Below are 14241 nucleotides of genomic sequence, written 5' to 3'. Positions count from 1 at the left end.
TCACTCTGTTTTAAAATATACGTACCATGTAGACAGGAAGAATAAAACAGAAGTCTACATTATTAAAGAGCTCAGATGTGAGACAAAAAGAGTTTCTAAGAAACTGGAGAAAAGGTAATGTTTCATCTCAGTGACACTGAGGGATTAAGCAGGACCTCTGATAGTGACATTTATAACCCATTTACAAGGAACTTGGTTCTAAAGCAAAGCAGGCTTGAAAACAATATTGTCTTGAAATGGGACCATTAACGATTGCTGAGTAAGGATTCCTAATATTCACCTGAAAGCAAAATAACCTCAGTCTCCACAGGCTGAAGGGTGGTAAAACAATCTCTCTCTCTCTCTCTCTCTCTCTCTCTCTCTCTCTCTCTCTCTCTCTCTCTCTCTCTCTCTCTCTCGTCACTCACCCTGGGGGAAGTCAGCTGAAATATAATGAGGAGTCCCATGGAGAGGCCCAGGTGGCCAGAAAATGAGGTCTACTGCCAACAGCCACACGAGTAAACTTGGAAGCAGATCCTCCAGTTCCACTCAGACTTTAGATGACTGAACCCCTGGCTGACAGCTTGGCTACAACCTCATGAAAGACGCTGAGACAGAACCAAACAGCTAAACTGCTCCTGGATTCCTAATCCGCAGAAACTATGTTAGATCATAAATGTTGTTTCGAGCCACTGATACGGTTTGAGGGTTTGAGTCCTCCCCAAAGCTGCTATGTTGAAATTCCGATTCTCAACGATCACATCAGGTATTAGCAGGTGGGGCCTTTGGGAAGTGATTAGGTCATGAAGGCAGAACCCTCATGAATGGGATTAGTGCTCTTATAAAAGAGACCCCACAGAGCTCCCTAGCCTCTTCCACCATGTGAGAATACAATGAGAGGTATGCGACCCGGAAGAGGGCCCTCACTCCATCCTACTGGCACCTGATCTTAGCTTCCAGCCTCCAGAATCGTGAGAAATACATTTCTGTTGTTTATAAGCCACCCAGTCTGCGGTATTTTGTTGCAGCACCACGAGAACGGACTAAGACAGTCAGTAAGTTTAGGGTAATTTTTTCCTCAGCAGTAATGTACCACTTTATTCAAAACCAGCTTAAAAGCCTGCTGCTAAATTTATTGATTTGATATGATGCTAGTCATTCTTATTCCATAACGTTTAAAAATCACTGCCTTCACTATAATCCTTCATGACCAAGTCATCAGATGCAGGCACAACAGTAAGGAATTGAATCGGTGGTATTTGGTTTTATACAAGCACTGCTTTTAAGAATGCTTGACATATTAATATTTATCTTCTACTCACCAATATTCCAATATTCTACATTCAAACTATGCTCTAGGTGACCCTTAACTGAGATTTAAATTTCATTCATTATCCCAAAGTTTAAGAAGCATCTTACATCTTCCCTTTCTTGATTCTGTATTAGCTATATTTAAGATTCCAAAATGTCCTCTTTTTTCCCATAATGTAGTTAAATCCCCTTCTTACTGTTAAACAGACTTCAGCCATATTAAAAATTGTTTCTCAGTAATAATGGGTTATCACTGAAACGCTTCATTTTTCCTCTTCTCCTACTCATCAGCTGCTCTTCTCTTTCCTCCACCTGCTTATGTTGTTACTTGCTTAATTTTCCTTTTCTCTTGTTGATCTTCTCTCCCTCTGATGTTTTCCTGATAGCAAAAACCCATCTGATTGCATGTAAGAGCCATATTTTTCTTGCCATATGTATGGGTTTTGCCTCTCAAATGACTTATGTACACTTGAACCCTAATTATGAGATAATTGCAGAACCTTTGGGGAAAGGATTGTTATTCCAAGGATATGAGTGAAGCAGTTTGGATAGAAGGATGCAGACATCCTTAGTCATATGCTTTGTGATGTCAGCATTCTGGAGAAATGGTTATCTGTAATAAGTTTTAATCAATGCTGCAGTCAAAGTTAGAGTACAAATGGGTTTCCAGGTGAGTGAAGCCAACTGGATGTCAGCCAGTCTGTAAAGGGCGCTTGGAGACTTTAGTGGTAGAAATTAAGAAGCAAGCCCAAACAGTTCTGAGAACATTAACTGATCAAGACCGTCTAAGTTATTAAATGTCTACTACGCAAGCAAAAGTCAAAATGATATACTCATTTAAAAAGTCCCCTCTGTTATTAAGCATCTTTTACCGTGGCAAATTACATCTAGATATTGATACTTTTGAAGGAAAAACAAATTGAAGTACAGTGGAAAGAGGTGTTGGATTTTAATCCCATCTCTTCACTTTTTTAGCTGAAAGACCTTGTGTTGATCACCTAGTTTCTACGGGCCTCAGTTTCTTTGGTCGTAAAATGGGAATAATAACGCCTCCCTTAAAGAGTGCTAATAATGATTAAAGGAGACAATGCATGTGTGGCACATGCAAAGTGCTCAGTAAATGGTGGCTCCTTTAAATTCCTCAGATCAGTGGTGAAAAGGAGAGTAGCAGGAGTCAGAAAAAAGTGTTAAATTTCCTTCAGATGACATGAGAGGAATGTATTTTTCTTCCAATAATTCTCCATTTTAAGGTTGCCATTAACTGTTTGGGCTGAGTCACTGTGTTTACCATCTTTTTCATTATATGTTTTTCAACAATGTTACTGCATTGTTTAATGCAGTAACAGCTATAAAATCATATATGCAGAGGAGACTGCATATAAATAAATAACTATAGTACAGAAGGTGAATCATATATAAAATGTTACGTGAAAACTGAAAATGGATTAATTGACTATGTGACTTGGTTGGGTTGGGGTGGGTGGTATCAAAGAAGGTTCAAAGAAGGGCATTTGAATTGGGTCATTAACGAAGAGTAGAGGAACTCATTCAGTGGACAGGGACAGTGGGAGGGACAGCATGTGTAAAGGCCCCTAGGCTCCAAACACCAAGGCTTATGTCAGTGGTGCCCAGACTTGCCAGCAATTGAAATCATTGGGGAATTTCAAATAAAGCGATGCCTGTGTCCCACCCCCAGATATTCAGATTTCACCATCTGAGGGAGCCTGTGTTTTGAGAAGTTTAAAGGACTCCCAAATGATTCTAATATGCATACAATTTAGGAGCTACTAGCAACTTAGTTTTCTGTGAGTTGTTCTATCTACCTGAGTGTAGGAGAAATAGCGGGAGATAAACACGAATTGCCATACCATAGAATTTGGACTTTATACCCTAGTCAAGAAATTGTTTGATTGTGTAGTCCTATAATTTAAAATTTTTATATACACCCCAAAATGTGTATATGCATTTATTCATTAACATATACATGTACTACTGTAATAACACGGTATGTACCATATATACACAAAAAATAATTAGCAAAAAATAGGAGAGTATTTTAAGTAGTTATTTTATTTATTGATGGTTAAAAAACCTTTCTTCTCTTACGAAATTGTTATTAAAATATTATTTTGTATAAGCAATAAATAGTATATGCTTCACTTTTTGTGATTTTAAAAGCAAAATGTTAGAAACAATCTAGATGAAAGCAACTTAAACTGTGACACACTCACATAATGAAAAAGTACGCATGAAAAACTGAAGGAGCACATTTTTTGTACTGATGCAGAAAAATCTCAAACATTAAGTGGAAAAAATAAAGCAAGGTACAAACAGTAGTTGGAATATTATCACTTGTGCAAAGTGAATGAGGTATATATTTATATTTCTTTGTGTTTATGCATTAAAAAAAAAAAGAACACCTCTGGAAAGATCCACGAGTAATGAATAAGAGTAATTTCTTGGTGGGTATGGGAGTGGCCTGATAGGTAAGGTAGGGGGCACTGGTAGACAGAAAACTTGTTACTATACACCTGTTCGAAACTTTTATTTTTGAACCATGTGACTGTATTATCTATCGAAAATAATTAATTTTTAAAAATTCAGTGGTGAGGATATACACATAAAAGCATAAAAAGTGTTCTCCAATAGTCTCCTTTCCTATTAAATAACTGTTTGGGAGCCAAAATAGCTTCCTGCTACTAATTTGATGTGCAATAAGTAATTAGTAAATATTGAATGTATGAGTGAGGGAATGAAATGGATCAATTCTTCACGATATTATTAAAGGCCTTGCACCAGTTGGATCTACTGTATCTGCTCAATTTATCTTGCACTAGTCTCAGAGACAATCACTTGCATCTTCTTACAGTCCCTATATACTTATTCTTACCCTCGCTAATGAGGTTTTCCCCACCACGGAACCCCCTTTAGTTGTCAATCCAAATTCCACCTTTCATTTAGAGCACAGTCTCATATCCACCTTCTGAGGGGCTTAAAACAACAGAAATGTATTGTTTCACAGTTCGAGAGGCTAGAAGTCTGAAATCAAAGTGTCGGCTGGATGATGTTCCTTCTGAAACCTATAGGGAAGAATCTTTTCTTGTCACTTCCTAGCTTCTGGTGGTTTGCTGACAGTATCTGGCATTCCTTGACATGCAGCTACAGCACTTGAGTCTCTGCCTCCATCCCTGTGTGTCTGTGTCTCTGCCTTGTCTCTTATAAGGACACCAGTCACACTGGGTCCTAAGGGCCTACCCTAATTAAGTATGACCTCACCTAAACTTCATTACATTTGCAATTACATTTGAACTCACACTCACAATCTTAGAGAATAAAGCTATGTAAAACTAAATATTGTGAAAAGTACTATAACAATATTCAAAAATAAAAATAATTATATGGTGGGAATTGAAATTATATGCCATATTTTAAATTTTTGTGTTATGTGTCCTTTTTTCCATTTATTCTTTTTTCCCTGCATTATTAGAAAAATGACATGTTCATTATAAAATAGTAGGAAAACATGTAAAAAATCACCAAGAATCTGCACAGCCCTAGCATCCCCAGACAACCACTCTTAACAGCAAGTTCTCATTCTGTCTTTTTTAAATGATAACTTCTAGATTATTTTTACATATTTAGATGATGTGTATACGCATTTTGTATTTTATTATTATCAATTAAAATTATAACATAAGCAAGTCCCCATGCTATTAAAAACACTTCGGAAAAAAATGTTGTCAAATAATTCATAAATGAAATGTAATCTACTTAGCAATGCCCCCATAGTCAGATACCTTGTTTCCAAAACTTTATTAGCATTAATAATGCTACATAATGAATAATCTCCATTTCCATTAACTTCCATTTGTCATAAACTCCTAGTATAACACTTAATTTTTAAAGCTATAACTTAGTATGTAACTCAGAGGCATTTTACCATATGTAAAGTCTTCATAATTCTGAGTATAAACTATGTTATCTATAGTAATTTCAACTAAAGCACTTGAGAATTAACATGATCAGCATCTTAAAGAGAAAAGTAACATTTAAGACTATCTAGAACACATATAGGGCATTGCTTCCATGGGCACTCCTGTTATAATCTCTCCCCAAAGAGAGACATGTTAAAGCTCCCATCTCATCTATTGAGAGAAAGCCAGTAGATTAAGTGCTAATTCAAAATTTAAAAAGCCATGATCATTGTAAAATAAGTAACATTTTGCCATAAGAAAAACAAACCTATAGTTTATGTATTTCAAGAATAAAATTTTACACATTTGAAATTCCTAAAACATATATTACTATTAATATAAAAATACTATTATGAAATAAAAGCTATACACACACACACACACACACACACACACACACACACACACTGAAGACCACAAAGCACTTGAGCGTGGATAACTAAAATTCAATGAGTTAAGCAACTCCTTCTCTTTAGAGGCAAAAGTATAAAGTTGAATATAGTACTCTTTTTAGTGGAAAAAGAATAAAGCATTAAAATATTTAATGAGACTTTTTCTAAGACATTTATGACTGCTGTCATTTTGCCAGGTAATATATTTTATATCGCTTGATTGAGTTGTTTGAGACCATTGAAACAACTAGTGAAAGTGTTATCCTTTCAATTTTAAGGTCATAAAAACTAAAACTTACTTTAATGAACTTCTCATCCCAACCTCCAATATCTATGAAGTAAATACAACAGGTAAACATCCAAGTCATACATGAGAATACCGAGGCCTAGTGTGTACTAATTGTGCACCAAATCTGATACACAGTGCAACATGGCATGTTAGAAAGAACGTGGGCTATAAAATGAGACAGTAAAAATAAATAACTTTAGAAGGAAAAAAAAAACAGGAAAAAATAAAATAAAATAAATTTTTTTAAATGACTTTAGGAAGAGGCCTTTAGAATTGAAATTGCTTGTTGAATACGAACAGCAGAGAGATGTATAATGCACAAAGTGTCAGGTGTTCTTTTCATAATTTTAGGGCAAAGAAAGGAAGGAGAACATTTGAAACCTGCAATAAACATTCTTAATTCAAATATCATTTAAGCTCATTAATCGTTGAAAATTCATATCTGTATTTATCTTTAAAGAGAAGCATGAAAAGCTCTGTTATCCCTTTAGACATAAAAGAGATAAAAGAATGAAACTTGAAGAAAGGCCATAAATGTAGGAATTACAACATTACTGCCTTAGTAACAATTCTTCACTAATAGAATACATGACACAGTACCTTTATTTAATGAAGACTAAACATAGCAGAAACTACATAATGGCTGTACCACTGTAGATCAATTTGAGTCTAACGTAACAGAAATGATCACTGATCCCAAGATGTTATGGAATAGTAAACTTAAGATATTTGCTGCTTTTCAAGTTTATCTATGATTATTTAATTTTCTTTTGTGTGTGCTCAAGTATAGCTGTTATGTGACTACACATGAGAGAACCTGAAATTAATTTGTCTGTATGAGATCAGTGACTGTACAAATTCTTATGAGAACTAACATGCCATGACAATAGTAATTTTGATAAAATTACAGCAAGTACTACAATTCTCTGCCATCTGGCTGTCTCGTCATAACTACTCTGATGTGCTTTTTATTACTTAGTTATTTACTTCAACCACTTTATCAGTATAGTTTTAAAGCATGTAAATTAACGTGATGGAAGATTTTAAATGTTAAAGGAAGACTATCTTCATATATAAATGTTGAATTTTTCACCAAATTATGAGGCTTTTTGATGGCAAAAATATCACTTAAGAAAAAGTCATTTTGAGGAACTTTCTTAATTCACTTGATGTTCAGTTATTATTATACTTCATCTTGGAAGCACAGCAATGCTATCTATGAAGCTGCCCTTGAATTTTTTCTACTGCATTGTAGTACTATATATTTCACTATTGTTTTGATTCTTATATTTTGAATTCAGTACCTTAATTTGATGGCATACTTTGTATATTTTCCATCACTGTGTAGTTACTTTTATGTGAATAATAACTAAACCAACATCATTTGTACCCTTTATGAAATGTGGAGGGCAAATCAAATCTTTATCCACCATGAATCCTTTTATTTTAAAGACTAAAAGAAATGAACTAAAAATTCAAATTAGTCCATGAAAACTACACCTCACTTAAGATTAATTTTATTTAAGGCCTGGAAACTTCTTTTCCTTATGGTCAAATGATATCTCTTCATAGTCACATTGCCTAAATAATCTGCCTCCAACTCATAAAAATTCTAGTCTCCACCACATGTTAAGGGCACAAAGGTTGAATTATGGTACACACTCCTTCCAATAGAACACTTTTTTCTAATTTGGCAGATAGAAGACATATTTAATGGTAACTCATTGTTATCGTGAAGGAAATGAGTTGCTGGTTTTAGTTCAGTTTCCAATGGGTCAACATCTATTTCATGGGCTCCCACAGAAATAACACTTGTTTATGACTTGGAAAGAAAGAGAATTGCGTAGTGTTTCTTCTGACCAATAAGAATATAATTGGGGTTGAACAATACTAGCAAAAAAAGCAGTGACATCACAGTCAGAACACTTGATTGTGTAGATTGATGAGCCCTATACCATAATACATACTAAAGGAAATTTCAAAACCTCTCTTGACTCAGTTGGCATAAAAAGTTTCTTATAGATGGTAGAAAATAGCTTAGCTGTAATTCACTCGGAACTAATTTCAGTCAGCGCTAAAGCATGCTGGGTTGAAAATTAGTGTCAAATGACAGAATGGCATGACTTCTTAAAAGCATTTGAACTCAAATTTTATGTGCCCACAATGCACCTGATTTAAAGTTTCCAGGATTCAGGACTGAACCATAGTTACACACTGCCAACAGTATTCTCATCTCAATCTTAAAGAAAATTGCACCCATGATTACACCCAAGATTTGGAATGGCATATCTGGGAAATACCATTGTTTACTCCCTTACAATCCAAAGCAGGGAATTAGTATAAAAGCCAATAAAAAATGATATACATTCTTTAAAACAGAACATTCATTATCTCAGATTTTGGACACTGTAAAATGACATATAATAAAGCTCTCTTTTCCAACACAGACAAAAATTGTTAAAATAACTTTTAGTTCCTAAAATTTTCTCAAAATGAAACTAAAACAAGCTTTTTAAAAATATAAATGCATAAAACTATTAGATTGTTTTAATAATAGAGATACTTTCATATTATCCAAATGCTTTTCTTATTGGTCCAATTTTACATTTGTCCTATAGCTCTAAAAAGTTTCAAGGTCATTAGAAACAGAATAAGTGTCTTCTTCTCACTACACACTCCCTATCAAATATACTAAATAGAGTGGCTGATGCCCTGTCCACCATCTTTACTGTGGTTCTATCTCTGAGTGTACTAATCATTTAGTAGCCTTTAAACAATTCCTGTTTTCATTATTTACTCACAGCATGATAAATCAGAGATAGCTAAATTCAGGAAGAACATAGTAAAGACCTGGGTTTGTAAATGAAATAGCAAATTTGGAGTGCAGAAGCTGCAAAGTCACACTGTGATAAAACTATTTGATGTGTTCTTCTTAATGAAATGAACATACAAGGTTTTGTTTTCCTCATAAAGTTGAATTTCTTATTTTGAGCTTGGGTTTTCTACTAAATGGAATTTTTGCACATGGTTCTGGAAGTGATTAATGAAATCCCTGTATCCCTAGGGAGTCCTGACCGTCTGAATCTAAAACTGTAACAAACTAAAGGGCTTGGATGGGGACTAATTAATATTAAAGAGTATATCTTGTTCATGGCACTGTGTAATAAGTCAACATGCTTTCAGTTTACCCCCTGTTTGAACTGATTGCTAAGTCAGGCCTGCCTCTAGTCATACACGTTATGAAGAATAAAAGGGATGTTAAAGCTTTTGCATCTAATGATGCTGCAAGTGAAAGGAAAGAATTGCTTCTCTAAACTTCCCTCAGTGGGAAGGAATTTGAATTCTTTTCTTGTTCCATTTCGTATTCTCCAGCAGAAATAAAATTTATCAAATCTCTCTATCTGCCAACTCAAAGGTCAACACAAATGATATCTTTCTTTTTAATCCAAGTGACCTTCTAAGGCAAGAATTCAAAAACATTCTCATTACACATTTTACAATCCTGAAATATAAGTCCTTCTCAAATCATAAGCAAGATAGGGTAGGGGAGTGGGAAAAATGTATAGTCTATTTCCTAATTACCATTACAAAAAATTTAAGTTGAAAAAGGAGACTTTTGTGATTAAAATGATTTTTCACTTATCAGAAAATGTATCTTTCAGAGTCAGAAGACAGTATTGGTGATGCAAGTAATACTGGTTACAATAGCAATGTGCAGATGTCTGTATTTCACTTGTGGAGGAAACAAAAATAATTTTATGAGCCCTTTACTGTACATTAAAAATATGGCTTTGTTTTAGCACACAGATTCATTGCCTCAGATATTCTCTTTTGTTTCAATTCTCCTTTACAATAATAAAACATATTTTGAGCTCTGCTTTTTTCTTGAACTTGGGGCTGACATTTATGCTAACTTTCAATGAGATTTTGGCATATATATATCTTAAAGAATACATTATTGATACTGATGCTATACATTTTTTACTCTAGAAAGTCCAAAGAAAAATTGTTCATCTTTACACACCCATAAGAGGAATTTTATTCACATGGTTTCTATTACAAATACACAGTGACAAAAGGAAGCTTCCTTCCATATAAGATGATAATTTTCATAATACACACAGTCAAACTGATAAAAGCAAGATTAAAATTCTTCAATTTTTACTTCAATTTGAAATAAAATAATGTGAAATACAGTTATTGTGGTATCAACTTGAAAAAAGAAACATTTTATATACTTGGACCAGTAAGTCATGTATACAAATCACTTTTTTTCTGGCAATTTTGAACTGCTTATCTTTCATAGGATTTCTTATGGCTATTTACATTTTCACTCAGTGAAAATCAATTACCTTCTTTCAATAAGCCTCATTTGCTACCTTTGAGTATAATAGAAACACCATTAGGATGATGACATTACCCAAAAGAAGGGCACCACACAGTTGGTAGACATAAATTAAGGGCCCTTTCACATATGTATTAGAAATACTGCTGTGACTGAAATATGCATAAAGTCTGTATCTATTAGAGCTATTAGTGTGTTGGGGTGATGATTTTGAAGGGGGAGGGAAGGATTGGTAGATTATGATCTACTACTTTGACAAAATTATGTATTTCCTTTTTTGCCTGGTATGTGCCATTGATGCAATAAGCCTGGGCCCCCAGCTGAGCTGCATTTGGAAATGCCACTGAGCATGGTATACGCGCTTCACTTCCCCTTGCCGAAGCAAGACTCTGTCAGGAATAGAGTGCATATGTGCCGCCAAGCCCACTCCTCCTCCATCACGCTGACCTCCACGGCTCTGTGGATGTCTGCCTGGGTGAAGCTACCACTCATGCGGAAAACAGCTCCTGCAGACCAATTCATAGGATTTAGGGACATTTAACTTCCATCAAGCCCACATCATCTTATTGGTATTTGAGGACTAACTCATTACTGAATATTAATGGCCATAACATAGAGAGTTGTATATTTCCCAGGGGAAGGGAAAAAAAAAATCTAGAAATTCCCGCCCCCCTCCCCCAGACTAGAAAACAGAGGAAACCACAAATAAAGCCAGTTATTTTTATCTGAGTTCTTATAAGCTTAAGTAAAACAAAATTATAACATTTTGACCCTTGGGGTGTGAGTGAAGGTTATGTACCTTTTAAAAAGGTGTTAGGATTACAAATTACAACTTTTGATGAATTATTTTCAGAATCATTTATGTTTAATGCAATCTTAAAAATACAGGAGACACATGGGTAGTTCTTTTGAATTGAATCATGAACACATAAGGATTATGTGAAAGGTTTAGAAGTATAGCAGAATGGTAGGAACTAACAGGTTGTCATTTTTGAACCTCAGAAGAATTGACAAATACTGGAAATATTTTCTTTTAATAGCATAAATAATTAAAACTTTACTCTCATTAATGATTTCTCAAATCCACATTATTATGCTTTAAAAAAATTCTCCTAACTTGATAATGTTAAAATACCTAAAATCAAAGAGCTGTGTATATAATTTACCAAGCTTTAGTACAGACTAATTCTAGATATTAATATACTTTTATTAAAATGTTTATTGTAATGACTCCAATTTTTAAAAAGCTTTTATAATGCTAACATAATCTTACAAGAAAAGAATTTAAAAAGCAAAATGCTGGGAATTGTCGTGCAGAAGCGACTTTTTGTCGAAAAGAAAAATTTTAGAGCAAAAACCTCCATGTCTAATGTAATATTACTATCCCCAGATGTCATAATTAAATCCAGATATCATATTTGATTACTATAAAGAAAGCAAGAACTGTTATGAAATTAATTTCACTAATCATTGCATTATTATATATAATTTAAAAGAAAGTTTCTCTTACATAAATATTGAACACAGATCTCTGCTGGAATAATAAACTGAATCTAGAAAGACAATGAAATTCACACTGTAGAGCCTATAACTCTAAAACAGCTGTTATATTTTTCTTTTATGTCATCATGGACAAAGTAAACTATGGGATCTTAGGCTACAACTGTACTGAGACTTTCAGTGCTTTTGAAATTCTGTAAATGATACTTTGCTAAGTAAGGCACATTTAGTTAAATCAACTGACGCAATGATACCACTGCACATAAGCTCAGTTCTGCAGAGAATCTACTTATAATGGAGTAGACTTCCCTTACTCAACTTCCTTTGTGCCAGAAATCTGGCATGTGGGATTGAATCCATATGAAATTTGACTTGCCGAGTCCATCACCTATATTTTATATGTCCATCAAATAAACAAGAGGCCCACAAAGTTCATATAGAGCAGGAACCAGAATGAACTCCCAAGAAATATTGCTTCAGATTAACGTCTCAGAAACTACACATTTCAAAAGGATATAGGTCATAATAAGTGAACAATTGGTTTCTATTAACATTTGTACATGTGATATGGTATATTTTGATTTTAATTTACCAGCTCATGTCTCGTATACCATATTCCCTAATGTTTTTCTAATGAATTCCCTTTTAAAAGTCAGAGTGCTATGGAAGAAATATATTTTATAATAAAGAAAAGAAACAAGTTAGCACTTCAGACTGCTATAATACAATTATGCCTGAAAGAGGAGTCAAAAATTCTGTAGGGAAATATATAATGAGACAGTATACACAAAAATAAAAACTGAAGGTGTATTTGGGGCAAACCATACAAACAACAGGAACACAAACAACAAATGAATTGGACAGATTTGTTTATAATTCCTTTACTGTAATTAGAGGTGATTTTTTTTGTTTGCATGGAAGGAAGAGTTGGTTTGAAGTTGCCGGGACAGTATTCTTTTCCTTATTTTAGTTAGTTTAGCAAAGCTGAGTTTAAAGAGTTTATGGGAGGATAAAATTAACCCCAAACTGCTTGCAAGTAACTTAGGACAATTATCTTCCTCTTTTTAGATCCAATGTAATCAATTCTCACAATTTAGTGGGTCTTCTATTTTAAAAGGTAGCAGTCCCTGCCCCTCCCCTAATCCTCGTGAAAGAAGACACACCTGGCAGAGGTGGGAGGCCATGACTGTTTATCAAAAGGGACAGACAGCCCTTCCAGCAATTCCATCCCAGCTGTTTAGGGAGGGGCTGCTTCCTCTGTCTCCAGGGCAGAAGTGGTAAATGAGCTAATTGCAGCGGCAGTGATTTATGTACAAGATTGTATGTTGTCTGATAATTGCAGGCACAAAAATTGCCCAGCTACAAAGCTGGCCCAAAGAGGTCCCTTTCAAATGTAGAGAGGTAAAACTTAAACCTTTGTGAAAAAGAAATTCTAGATAATTTCTTAGAAAAAAAATTTGTTTCCATGTTCATTCCATATTCAAGTTCTGAGGAATTCTATCTCCCAGTTGGGAATGGCCTTTTATCATGTGAAGCTTTCAAAGATCTGTAGCCTAACTGATACGTTAAATGAAGGCAGAAAGTTACCTTGTCATTGTGAAATATATTCTGAAAGGAGTTTTTGTTAATGACTACTTAATTCTGTACTACAAAAAAAGTCTCCTTGTTCAGCTTTCATATACACATTTTATATACAGTTGACCCTTGAACAACAATGGGTTTGAACTGTGCAGTCCACTTACACATGGATTTTTTTCGATAAATAGACACCAAGTACTACACAATCCACAGTTGGTTGAATTTGAGGATGTGGAACCCCGGATAGGGATGGCCAACTGAAAAGTTACCTGAGGATTTTCAACTGTGCTGGGGTTGGCACTCCAGACCCCCACATTGTTCAGGAGTCAACTGTACACATTAACTGACTCAAAACAACATGAATTGTTAAGTGAAGAGAGTGATATAAAAAAGTACATTTCTGAAGGATGTTTTAAAAGTCTGAAAAAGTATCCCAAAAACTACAAAATCGCAAGGTTAGAACTTTTTTGTAGCTCTCTAGTTTCTCCCTTTGCTTTGTTTCAGAACTCTAAGAAATCTCGGAATTTTTAACCAATCAGCTTCATTTTTGAACTCTTTATTTTAAGCTAATTTTAGATTTATAGAGGAGTTGTGAAAATAGTACAGAGAGTTCCTGCATATCCTTATCCTTCACCCAGTTACCCTTTATGTTAACATCTTACATAACCATTGTATGATGATCAAAACTAAGAAATTAACATTGGTGCAATACTGTTAGCTAAACTACAGGCCCCATTTGGATTTCATCAGGTTTTCCACTAGTGTCCCTTTTCTGTTCTAGGAACCAATCCAGAGCACCACATTGCATTTAGTTATCATATCTCCTGGTCTCCTCTAATCTACGATAGTTGATTAGTCTTCCTTTTAAGACCT

At 34.5% G+C, this 14241-nt stretch overlaps 1 protein-coding gene across 1 annotated transcript in view; it reads right to left on the bottom strand.

Annotated features, from left to right (window-relative positions):
• Positions 1 to 14241, bottom strand: part of DCDC1 (doublecortin domain containing 1) — a 461265-nt gene that overhangs the window by 121088 nt on the left and 325936 nt on the right.

The sequence above is a fragment of the Stenella coeruleoalba genome (genome assembly GCF_951394435.1).
Source record: "Stenella coeruleoalba genome assembly, chromosome: 8".
Lineage (NCBI taxonomy): Eukaryota > Metazoa > Chordata > Mammalia > Artiodactyla > Delphinidae > Stenella > Stenella coeruleoalba.
The sequence above is the reverse complement of the archived record's forward strand: the minus strand, read 5'-3'. Positions and strand labels throughout refer to the sequence as shown.